The sequence below is a fragment of the Antennarius striatus genome, chromosome 18, assembly GCF_040054535.1.
Source record: "Antennarius striatus isolate MH-2024 chromosome 18, ASM4005453v1, whole genome shotgun sequence".
In the NCBI taxonomy this organism is placed as follows: domain Eukaryota; kingdom Metazoa; phylum Chordata; class Actinopteri; order Lophiiformes; family Antennariidae; genus Antennarius; species Antennarius striatus.
In genome coordinates this window covers 15,335,525-15,348,500 of record NC_090793.1, presented here as the reverse complement: position 1 = coordinate 15,348,500, position 12,976 = coordinate 15,335,525, and the positions used below count along the sequence as shown (strand labels likewise).

Genomic DNA, 12,976 nt, shown 5'->3' with positions numbered 1-12,976 from the left:
TCAGAAAGCTGTATTCACAACTCATGTAGAGCCTCTGATTACTGCTAACTACAGCAGGACCTGATGATGATATCACCAATGCAGCTTAAATCTACTGACTATAAAATTTAGCTTCCAATTCCTTTAAAGCTTATCATTCAATTTGTGTTCATGGACGCAGATGCCTTCACCACAGAAAAGTGAAACTGCAGATTGAATGAAGCCAAGTTTTTCTCTGGGTCCATAGAGTTGCATCAGTTAATCTAGGTAATAACTTCAGCTCAGTACTTCACATTAACTGTGATAGCGACAAGAAACCCTTTTCACTTAGTTTCAAAGATGCCATCCTCACATTACCATACCTAACATTGATTTAACAACATTTCGCTCAACTGTCACCAGTGGAAAACATGTGCTTCTTCATGTTGTTCTTGCATATTAACATTTATTTTGTCAGTGAGAGGAAACACAAAGCATCTACTTGTCTTCCTCCACAGACACAAATCATCCTAATATCAAACAAAGGAATCATGTCTGCTGCCTGCCTCTCCACAAACCAGCTAAAACCAAAAATAAATCAGATTCTGATGGGCTGGAGTGACAACCCACTGTGGTGGACACTCACATCCATGCTAAGAGCTCAGAGGTTTTCCAGTATGTATCCACACGACATAATTGTTCACTGACACTCAGTGCTGTGCTGTGGCCTGTGCGTGCAGACTCCCATTTTAAGATCCATTTGTGATTGTAATGGGCACTGTTGGAAAATGGACCCTGCACATGCACACACCAACACACACATCCACACACCCGTACATGCACACACACATCACACACACTAAAGGAGGATGGACTGCCATTTGTTGCTGAAGCATGCCACAGCTGGGGCCATCCACACCCATAATCCTTCTGGGGGCTTACGGGGGGTCACATGGAAGGAAGGGGTTGCCGTGTCTTGACATGTCAGAGCTGGCCTGTTGTGTATGATGTGACCGCTCTATATGGCCGCGGGGCTGACAGCTGTCACACACACATCCGAGCAAAACAAGATACCAAGATAGCCGGTCTGGCTGTGCCAATGAGACACCTCCACTGAGGGGGTTACAGATCCCCAAAGTGCTTTCAACTGCCTAGATGTTCACAGCAAACTAAATTATTAATGTCTTCCGTCATGATTGTGATATTCTCTGGATGGCAAATCATTTTAAATATTTATTAGTTTCATTTTTGATATCTGAGGTGTTCAGACTGTCACCTGTAGCTTATTCTAAATGAAACATGAGATTCAGATTGACACTCCAGCATAAGTGCCACCAATAAAACATTCCATGTCTAGGGGTTTTAACTGCTGATCAGCAAAACAAGACATTTGAAGAAATCAGCTTGGTAACATTGGTGAAAATTGATTTTATCATCACATAGGCCGATTGGTTTCTAACCAAACAAAAATACGTCACCCCCAAACACTTGAGGGTAAAGCCATTCTGTTGCTGACACAGGTGTACCATGTCTTTTTTTGGGTCACCTTTCCACCAGAACCGGTGTAAGACGCAACACAAGGATGTAAGGTTAACTTAAAGTCATTCTGATACTTCTGTGGGAAATAATAATAAGATAATGACTTGAAACTGGACATAAGACATTTTTGTCACTAGCATGCCACAGCTTGATTGGTTTGGTCTGGCTCTTGACAAAACCAATAAGTCTAATAAAACAGATCTGATCTGTTCTCTGCCTCTAATGTTCAGCAAAGAAATTTTATATCTGATGCATCATAAGACAAGCAGAGACAGTTTGGACCACTTCCTTTAGACAACCATTAAAGTCAGCATAATCATAAAACATCACTACAAAACCTACAAAGCAACAAACTGTCAAGATGATATAGCACTAGTGACTCCATCAAAACACCTCATGATGCTTTATGACTGTTTTTATTATTATTTTATACATAATACAAAAAAAAAAGATTCGGCATAAACATTTAATTGGCAGATAATTTGGCTCATGTAGACAGTCTAATGGTGGTGTAACCAAACCCTTCATCAAGGTTCCGGGTTTGTTAGTTTTGGTAGTTATATATTGAGTTCAGATCTTTTCTGTTGTTTCATTTGGTTTGTTTTCTTGCGATTATCAGAGGATTTTCATCCTGTCCTTGTATCCATCCTATAAAAATGTTTTAGTTAATCCCTTTAAAATTGAACTGGAAGGGATATTTCCCAACTGATTACATGGGTTAAAAATTCTTTACTACGAATACTGTAAATTCCGTCAGCTCAGTGTGTTTATATTGTACTCATCACTGTCTCTAGCAGTTTAAGATGTTCAGAGACACAAAAGACATGCTAACTTGTTATTCTTATCTCTACTTGAGTGTGCCCTTCATTATTCAACACAAATCTTTTGTGTCTCTGTTGCCATGCAGTTGTTTAAGACAAGGGTTAGCTTTCTTAAAAGTCAGGAACCAACATCATCAGCACTCCTCAACTTACACTGGAATGAGCAGACTTTAGAAGACTTTAAATTCACAAAGTGACAGTTCTATGCTAATGTAGAAGATTAGAACTAAATCTTGGTTGCTGATCCACTTCTCACACAGTGGATGAGACAAACAAATGAGGATTACAATATTGGCTACAGGTAATTAGTAATCAGCTGTTTCTTCAATACCAACAATGTCTGCAGGAAAGCTGGTCTATTCTGCCACAAGCAGCTAAAGCATCAATGGAATGGTGTGATTTAAAATGTTAGTATAAAATCTGATCAACTTTGTTGATCTAATATAGACAAAAGTTCAGAAAAGAGCACCTTATGCCATCTAGTTATATATTTTTGTCAACAACTGTTGATCACTTTCTTTGTTCGTCATTTCATCTGTCCTATGTCAAAAAAGGATGCAAAACCCTTTTACTGCATAATGTGATTCTTTTTCACAACCAGGTCACTATCCAAAAATATTTACCGTAGTCTAGAGGAACACACAACCAGAGAAAAGAGTTTTCCTTCAAACAATAAAAAAAAAAATCCAGAATGTATTAGTTGCTCTTTAGTCTCTAAATTGTTATTGTTACCTCTTTTGTAAAAGTCTATTATTAAAAAAAGTATTATTGCATTCTGAAGGGAATTATCATGCTTTGCCAGAGCAGTCACAGTTTGAAACGATGCCCTATATTGTGGCATTTTTAGCAAGGCAGTACAATCACACATGGCAAAAAGAGGACATAACCATTTACATTAATATGACCCTATTATGTAGCTGGGGTAATAAGATGTTTGTTTCCACTGACAAGATTATATCATTGATAGTTCATCCTGTGGAAGAGGATAAAGTGGGGAAGAGGATAAATTCTACAAAGAGTGCACGTTGTAGAAAGACAAACTGATTATCATTTGAGCTGGTTTGCTGGTCTATGTCTATAAAGCCACACCTGTAAAGAATTTATATTCTGCAGACAGATGTTGATCTTAGACAAAAGCAGTGACGCAAACCTTATTACCAATATTAGAAACACTTCAAAATCCCAACACATTCTCTATAGGCCAGGGTAAATTCAGGTTATTAAAATTGCATTCTCTATGAAAGCTTATGAACAAGACTCACATATTGACCCTTTTTTTTTAAATGATACAACAACAACTTACTGTGTATTTTAATTAAATTGTCAAGTCACACAAAGGCTATCGTATTGGATGCATTGAAGGATGAGAGGATGCTACCGAGGATTCCGACCGCGTCATCCTGCCTGTGGCCACGCCCACCGCACTGCAGATCAAAAACAGCCGAATCCGTCGTCATATCCTTCGACAACCGAGCAATTTTATCCATTAATGAGGTTCAGATATTACCCAGCCTGACAGCGAGTGATTCGGCCATGCCCTTCACCGATTAACCAGGGCGTGTTCAAGGCTAGAAAAACATCTCTATCATCTTCCTGTAACCCATTTTCCCACTTTTCTGCATCCTCACTGGAGCCCGCTAGCCGACTGTACCCTCGGTGGTTTGTTTCTTGGAAACAGGAATGACTCCTAGCTTAAAATAAAACAACAACCGTCCGAAACATGCAGCTCATGTAGCCAAATATCCTACCGCTATAGCCTGAGGTTACAATACAAAAACAGCGTGACATAAAAGGTTATAACAAGGGTCACTCGACTTTACGAATGAGTGCATTACAGTAGTGCAATTAAATGGGAATCATTATGTACCATCGATCCGGGATGTTGTTGTCAGACGATAAGAATATCAGATATTTCATGACTACATACCGGTTAGCTTCTCTGGTAAAACAGTCTGAGTTTGAGGTTAGTAATAACGAGCAAATGAGAGGTTTATTACCGGGTTGCCTGTCCTCGTTCGGCTGGTTCGGTGACTAGCTCTGGTAGCGGGCTTGTGTTTCCTGACAGCGGTGCTCGTCTGCTGCAGCTCCCCCTCTCCGGCAGCCTATCAGGCTCCACTATGCAGCTGAGCGCAGCATTGTGGGATATTTCACTAGAAACCCCCCTCCCCCCCACGTGACTAATCACCGTCCCTTATAAATAAGATAACGGGGTACATTAACACACAGGCCGGACTGTAAGCATATCTCTGACAAAGTTTTTTTTTCTAGCAAATTCCTACATGATCTAACCGAAATTCAGGATAAAATAGTGAAAGAATGAATTGGGTTTTTTTTTTAAAGGCAGCAGAGATTGTTTCATAGTTCATGAAAAACGTCTCGAGTGCAAATTTTTTATTTGGTATTTTGCTGTGTTAAACACACACACACACACACACACACACACACACACACACACACACACACACACACACACACACGCACGTACACACACACATGTAATATGTATAAAGCATACTTTCAGACATCAAAAATATGTCAGTAGTGAGCACAAGAACACACACCTGGTGCCCTGTAGGTACATGTGTGCCGCTGTACTTGCACAATGTGTACGCACAGACGGACAAGCAAGTTTTTAATTAGTGCCTGCATTGTTCCCTCCAGGGATGTTTGGGTTTTGACTCCACATGGAGACTTGACCTGACTTTCATTAACTAACTTCTTTCATACTCAAGTAGTAACTTACTTTACACAATGCCAATATACTGTACACTGTCTGGATACCACAGCCTCAGAGAACTCCCTGCTGAATGAATTCCATAATAGTAACAGACATACTATACAGACAGTTTGTAGGCGGGTAAATACAACTACACACATAATGGATCTGCTGCCAGAAGCCAGGATCCTGATTCAATTTCCAGTAAATTGCAGTTAATGAAAAAAATTATGATAACTATAATCTTTGTTGTTGGAGACAGAATTCACAATATGGTTTTAGGTGAATTTTAAAATCTTGAAATGCTAAATTTACAAGCAGCCATTGTGAAAGACTTGAAGTTTTACGATGTAAAAAACAATCGATGTAAAGAAATACGGGTAGTCCCCAACCTACACAATTGGCTCTGAGAGGCTGTTTGTAAATTGAATTGTTTATAAATCAGTCATCTTCCAACCCGCTTAATCCGCTAACGCAGGTCGCGGGGGAGCCGGAGCCTATCCCGGCAGTCTCAGGGCGTGAGGCGGGGGACACTCCGGGCACGACGCCAGTGTACCGCGGGTTTATAAATCAGTATTTATTAAATACCCATCTACAATCGGCAATTGACATTATTTAATGTCAAGCTGCTCGGCGTGGGTTGCAGCAGAAAGGGGAACTACAGTAATCGGATATGGCGGCACAAGGTTGTTTTTTAATCAACAAATGTTTGTACGTTAGTTGTTTGTATCTTGAGGACTTCCTGTATTCCCATCATTGGTGCTGGTGGGGAAAAAACAGATGATGAAGGTGTAAGATGGATTGTTTCTTTGTCTGACAAGATACTCAAAATGTATTTTGCTCACAGCGGATTCAGTGATCAGCACAACAGAGGTGGTGAACCGTTGGTTCAATGATCTGTTGATTGTTTCTTGAATAACAAAAAGGGGAAAACCATTAAACAGTGCTACATGCAATCAGTTCTTTATAGTGAATGTAATATCTTCATGATTACACCCTCCACTTCATAGGACATAAACCATTTACATGATGTTATCACCCACTGTGTTTGACAGACATTTGATCAATGGGAGTTTTACAATCATTTGAAAAGCACAAGCCTCGGATATAATTGCCACTTAAGAGATAAGAAAACAATAACTCTGCAGATATATTTGACAAAGAGTTCCTACTTTTAATGAGGTTTTCCTCTGTATGTATAGTGAGATGCAGATAAGTATGAGTGACTCCTCAGAGCAGCCTTTGCTCAGCAGAATGATTAATACCACACAAGACAGACAACACGTGATCTCTGGACCCTACTGAGCTAATGTCGCTGCTTAACTCCACTTTTTTTTCTGCTGCGTACACACACTTAGTTCCTGTTAAACTCACTTGCTTCAAACTCTGACCTTGAACTTTGTTAACCTCTGTGAGTTCTTAGAAAACTAACATATCCTCACTCTTGCATAAAAATAAACAATTTTTTGACAATTTGAAAGTCAGATAGGAATTTTCATTACGCTGATCTCTCCGTTTTGCAGTGATTAACTATAATTAATTTAGTGTAATAATTATTGGTACGGTTAAAACTCATGCACCTTTTTTTTTTAATCTTCTAATCCTGCTTTGAGTGAATGTGTTCATCTACTCAGTCCCTAAAGAGAGAAATCATGAACCTCATGAACCTCATTAGAGTGATTCGATTTCCAGTGCTGTGGTCAGAACAAGCAAGCTGGCACTTCATCAATGCATAATTATATTGAAGCATGTTTTGTACAATACATGGCAAATCACCCATGTGATCCAATTAAAAAAAAAAAAGCCAAAAAGTCCAGGCCAACATCTCTGAAGTCCGGGGGGAAAATAATTCCTGGACTAAAAGGTTTTTTTTGTCAGAACCCTGAATTATTTTTATTTTATCTTTCCAGGGAAACACAATAACTTTGCCAGACCCTCTGTGTAATAGATGATACACGCTGCGCCGATGCCAACCTATATATCCTTAAACAAAACCACAATGATTAGAGCACACTCAGGCTGATGATTCAATGTAAACTAGAAAATGTACGTCCAACGAGAGAGAAGATACAGAAAAACTTGATCTGGGATCTTATGCATGGATCCTAAACTCAATCACAGGAGAAAGTGAGGAAGCTGGCACGAAATATATCCGTAAATATCCCTAACAATACAAAAATGTGCTAATGGACAGAACAAATTACAATACACACACCTTTACAGCCCCAAGAGAAAATGTGTGAAATCTCATCAAAATCTGTCTAGCAGTTATTGAAGAGTTGTGACTCGAGTATTCCCAATAGGATCTGATAGCTATGGCTGTTATTTTCATTTTATACTTAGAAATAACAAATGGTTCTTATGAATTCAGCTCCTTTCCCCTTCTAAACACAAGTGCGCGCGTACACACGCACACACACACACACACACACACACACACACACACACACACACACACACACACACACACACACACACACACACACAGAAAAAGAGTTCAATTAACATGCATGTAAACATGCACCCTGGACTTAAGCTCTACCCCCTTCCCCATTTAATGTGTGTGTGTGTGTGTGTGTGTGTGTGTGTGTGTGTGTGTGTGTGTGTGTGTGTGTGTGTGTGTGTGTGTGTGTGTGTGGGAGGTAGAGTGGGGCTGCAGAACAACAAAAGGAGGGATTATGATTATGGATGGGGGGAGTGGTACTTTCACATAGGAGTCACATCTGTATTTTCTATACTTGTAACCTTTAGAGAGCCACAGGCCAATGAGTGGGCTGACATGTGATTAGAGAGGAGGCATTTTTAGAGAAAGGGAGGGGTAGCAAATGTGAAGCATGTGGTTAGAAAGGAAAATCTGCAGCAGCGGCAGATTTGTCTCATTCTGGATGCATGTTGATCACAAAGTCCAAGCTATTGTTCAATTGTTATGTATTTATGTAAAATTTTCAACACTGAATCATGTATCTTCACTTTATGGCTATGATGCAGGTGTGTGACTTCCGTTTTTGGTTATGCTGTAATGTAGTTATAGTTAACAAAAGACAGAAATCTAGTTCCTGTAGCTTTTTAATACAAGCACATCCCATACTTCTCCCAAGTGATCACGCAATGATGAAACACAAGAAGACTCCTAACAACAGTTTATGACTCCAATCTACAGGATTGAGTCACATGTGTTATGTCAGACCGGGAGCAATGCTGTGCTCACGTGTGGAGTGCAGCTCACTCACAGCTGACAGCGAACAAATGTACACCTGTGTGACGGCTACTGAAGAATCTGCTGAGCAATTGCTTAGTCAATCTAATTGCTTAGTCTAGAAAATGTTGAAAAATCTGTGAAAAATGCACAGTGACCTACAGTTTTACGCAGAAATTCAGAGAAGAATGTCTAAATCTGGAAAAGATTTGGCATAGTGTTTGAAAAGATGCCTGAAAAAAAATAATTCCCACAACAACTGTAAATGATGTATATGTCATTTAAACAATCATTTCACTTTTTTCAGTACCTTAATGCAAACATTAAGAAGAAAATCTAATATTGTTGGCTATTAAAGTCAACAATCAGTTAAATATTTCAATTAACTATTTTGATAGAGACCTCACTTGTTCCATTTTTTAAATGTGATGTATTGAATGCTTTTTAAAAAAAATTGATATTGTAATGCAATGGCTATTATGCATTAAACAGCAAACAGCTGTTTGTATCAAACAGTTAAACTATTATAAAGTTCCTGAGGTCATAGCATGCAAAAATGGTACAACCTTATAATAGATGTAAATAAGGAGGTTGAAATTCCAAAATAGATTTTAGGTGTGAACATTGTTACATTTGTAGTTAAAGGAGTGTAAAACCTTAACAACAATAATATATCATTTAACTAAAATTATGAAAAGTGTTGGTTTTTTTAAAAATATAACTGTCAAATTAATAATGGAGTTGCCATCTGGACCATACAGTGGGTGTAGTAGCGCAATAATTTAATTCGCAAAATGATTGCAATGACTCCACTACAACCTTTGCATGTCTTATCACTGAGTTCTGATTATGGCAGAAATTTGCAGATCATTTCTTTTCACCTTTAACCCTTGTTGCTGACGCACACGAGGCATTCTGAAACCTCAGTTTTGCCTAACACAGAAAATGAGTCATAGCATCAAGAAACATCGAATAAAACTCTCCTGGAGTGCAACTGCATTGCTATTCATCACAAACTGAACTGACAAAAGCATTGATTTAGATTACTATGATGCATAATCAAGAATCACAAACAACAGAACATTAGGAAATCTCCCCTGTAGCTGTAAATGTCGACATCAGTGACTCCTTGAACCAGATAAAGATTTTTATATTATCACATATAAGGACCTTAAAGGCTTCCAAAAGACTTTAAGAAGATGATAATATTTAAAAGAAAATGTCAAGGAGGGATACACTCAGTGATTTAGAGCAAAGGTCACTGTGGTCACAAAATGTTCTCTAATCAAATCTCAACAAAATGATCTTTAATTATAACATATATACAACATCTTCAGATATTATGAAATAAACAGTTCTGGTTCATTGGAGTTTAAGTCACATTTTGGAAATTCCCTGCTGTTTGTCCATAATTGCAACCTCCCTGTGTTGCAGTGGTCACAGTTTGGAAAAACATGGCAAGAAGGGTGGTTACACATCAAAGTGAAATACACTTTTCCAGCTACATGCTAGTTTGCAACATCTGACACTTCATTATAAGTAGGTGCAAACATTCTATTGAGAATTTGCTGTGTTATAATTTCATTCAATCTTCCAAATTGTGCTTTACCACTGTATGCTGTCAGGGGACAAGAACAGCAGCACACTGGAAATAATTTGATTTTAAATACAGATAGTCCCCAACATACAAACAGAGAGGTTGCTCATAAGTTGAATTGTTCTTTAGTTGTTATTTATTAACTTTCAATTTGGAATCGCCATTTCAGAAACAATTACCAAACATTAAAACAACACAGGGCGGCACAGTGTTGCAGTGAGTAACGCTGTCGCTGCACAGAAGGCGGTTCCCGATTCGAGTCTCGCTCTGTGTGGAGTTTGCATGTTCTCCCCATGTCTGTGTGGGTTCTCTCCGGGTTCCCCGGCTTCCTCCCTCCTCCAAAAAATGCTCTTCAAGGGGGGTTTGTGGCAGAAAGAGGAACTGCGGGACAATAGTCGGATATGGCTGCATGCATTTTTTTGTATCTCCGAAAGTTCTCAAGTCCAATGTTTGTAAGTTGAGGACTACCTGTAATGCAACTTTAATCCCCTTTAACTTGTACATTTGTTATCAAGAAATTACAGGGACAATTAAGCATGTGGCAACATGTTGGTTTAAAGACCTTTACTATGGATGATGCAACTGATAAAAACCTATCAGTTAGCAAAAGTTGAAAGATAAGTAAAATTCTTCGGTGGAAAATCAAATCTGACATGTCTTTTGTATTGGCATCCTCTCACTCAAATGTCAAATACTTTGTTGTCCCAGTCGACGTGCTGCCAACCTACACTGCCTTAATAATCAGTTATCATCAGCTGAGAGTAAAAGTACAGAAATGTATGGTTTATACTGACATGATACTCTGGGGGAAAACACAAGTCTAACTCACCACAGGCTCAGAACTCATGAACATGTTTAATAATTTAAAATCTATGGGCTTACAGGATTTTTGATTTAATCCAATTTCAAGATCATATCAAGGCATTAGACCACAAATAAGTACTGCAGAGCAGCAAACAGGTCTCTGAAGCAGTAATACTACAACTGTATGAAGAGACCAAGATAGAAGTTACTACAAGTCAAAAATCTGAGGAACATGTAAGTGAATGAATAGCAGAACTTTTTAAACATGTCTTAATGCGTCAAATAGCTTACACTGAGCCGGTTCAAAATGTAGCATTTACTAGTTACTCTTAACCTAAATATTGTACCATACTTTTTTTCTGTAAACCAAATGAAAGCATTATTTTGAATAGTGTCTGAGTAAGAGATCAGAAGCAGTCCTACTATTCACAGCAGTATATCCTCTGCTGTTGTTTCTGCTGTGATACGGAGGTAAAAGCAAACTCACTACTCATCCTATGAGAAAATTGCTTATAACACTATATTAGCTCCAGAGCAAAACTTTTTTCAATAGAGGCTTTTGTTTGTTTTTCATTAAACTAACAAAATTGTTGATATTCCTGGCAGGTTATCAAGACAAACAATGAAAATATATTAAATAGTAATTACATGAAGAATCTCCTTTACTGTCAAAACAGGAACTTTGCAACATATTGCAATACATATTTCAGTACATCACATCGTGTCCTTTGCATTTTTATATGAAAATTCATTGCAGTTGTAGAGCTGCATTTTTGATACAATCATCTATATTTTTACACAGTTATGTTTCCAGAATGCATCATGTAAGCTTTGATGTCTGGCTTTCCTTGACTATAATTTCAAGAAGCATCAATATGGTTCTATTAATAAATATTGCCCACAGTATACACAATCCTTTTTCATAGAAGAGCAGCCTGGAAGGTAATACAGTAACTATACTTTGACTGTACGACATGCCATACAAGCAATTCAATCAATTCAATGGTGACACCAAAAGTAGCTGCTCAACAAACACTTCTGATCACGTATTTGTGAACTTCTCAGGGGTAAACACGCTCATACAGTACCATCACCAGTCATTCAAAATTATGTCCCACAGACTTTGCCCAGCCTTATCTCCCTGCTCCTGTACGTTCACCTCCAACATCTAACGTCATAAACTAATTTAAGCTACTGAAAGAATGACCATGTGGCACTATGAGGAGCAATAGTCCATTCTACATCTAACTCTAACCACATGGAGCTTGGGACACCAGGCAGTAAATTTTGTCTTTTTTTTTTTTTATAGTCAAATGTAAGGCTGAGGTTGAAGAGAGGAGAGGAATAAATCAAAGAGTTCTTCATTGATTCATGCATATTTCTATCCTAGGGAGAATATAAATGGAAACACATGCTGTGATCACTTCCCATTTCCGAACTGTCAGCCTGTGCCCAGAGCGTCTGATCAGGTTTATGAATGCGTGTGTAAAAAAAAAAAAAACCCTGCTTGTTCAGCAGTTTTGAGCAGACATGAGTAAAAAAATAAAATAAAAATAAAAATGCTGATATAGAAATCATGAACACGATCAGCAGTGACTATCACAGGGGGAAACTCACACAGCTGAGGGGGTGTTTTGGTGAGGTTGGTGTTCTTGCCTGTTACTCTTGAACTGTTTCAGATAATCACACTTCCCACTTTTGTGAATGAACGCTCGTACTCACCATTTCAGGTCCCAAGTCACGGCAGCAGGTCACAATTTGTTGGGAAGCCCCATGGAAACAAAAAGAAAACGCAGTGTAGGTGCAGGCGTGTCAGACATTATAATTCACTTTGAAACGTCAAAAGCGCGTCTCAAACAATCACACTACAACTAACTTCCGTCGTTGTCAAACCTGTTTAACTAAAATAAGCCCTGCGGTGCTAAAAATTCAAGAAAACCGAAGTTAAACATGACTGAAAACTCTACCTGACTCCTCCGAGAAGAAACCACCTCCGACACAGCAGCTGTGTGTTTCTGGGGGCCAGGAATCCCGAGCTGCGGCTCGTCCGGGAGTTCAGGACCAGACACCTGTACGCGCTGCCAGCGGCAGACCTTCCCACAGAGTTAACCCCGCCCCTCCCACCCAGCCCCACGCGCTCCTACTAAACGGGCACACCCATGATGACGACAGGGCAGTACCAGTGCCATCTGCTGGTTTACTCATCGGTGGGGTGCGTTCGATAATCACTGTGTGTCACATGACCGCTAGATGGCCTCGGTAGGCTGAAATCCAACGGATACGTGTATTTATTGAAAACACGGACAGTTTCTGACAAAAAACAAAAAGAAAAAAGAAAAACAAAC

General features: G+C 39.0%; 1 protein-coding gene across 16 annotated transcripts in view; it reads right to left on the bottom strand.

Annotated features, from left to right (window-relative positions):
• LOC137611739 (band 4.1-like protein 3) overlaps positions 1-12,730 on the bottom strand; it is a 42,140-nt gene extending 29,410 nt beyond the window's left edge. For 12 of the 16 annotated variants that reach the window (XM_068339816.1, XM_068339800.1, XM_068339809.1 and 9 more), the window contains exon 1: positions 4,316-4,426. The gene's annotated coding sequence lies outside the window, so the exon portion shown is untranslated. Of the gene's footprint in view, positions 1-4,315; positions 4,427-12,248; positions 12,510-12,598 lie in introns of those variants that run through there. The other 4 variants (XM_068339815.1, XM_068339801.1, XM_068339803.1 and 1 more) reach the window with 4 other exon arrangements.
• Between the last annotated feature and the right edge of the window lie 246 nt (positions 12,731-12,976).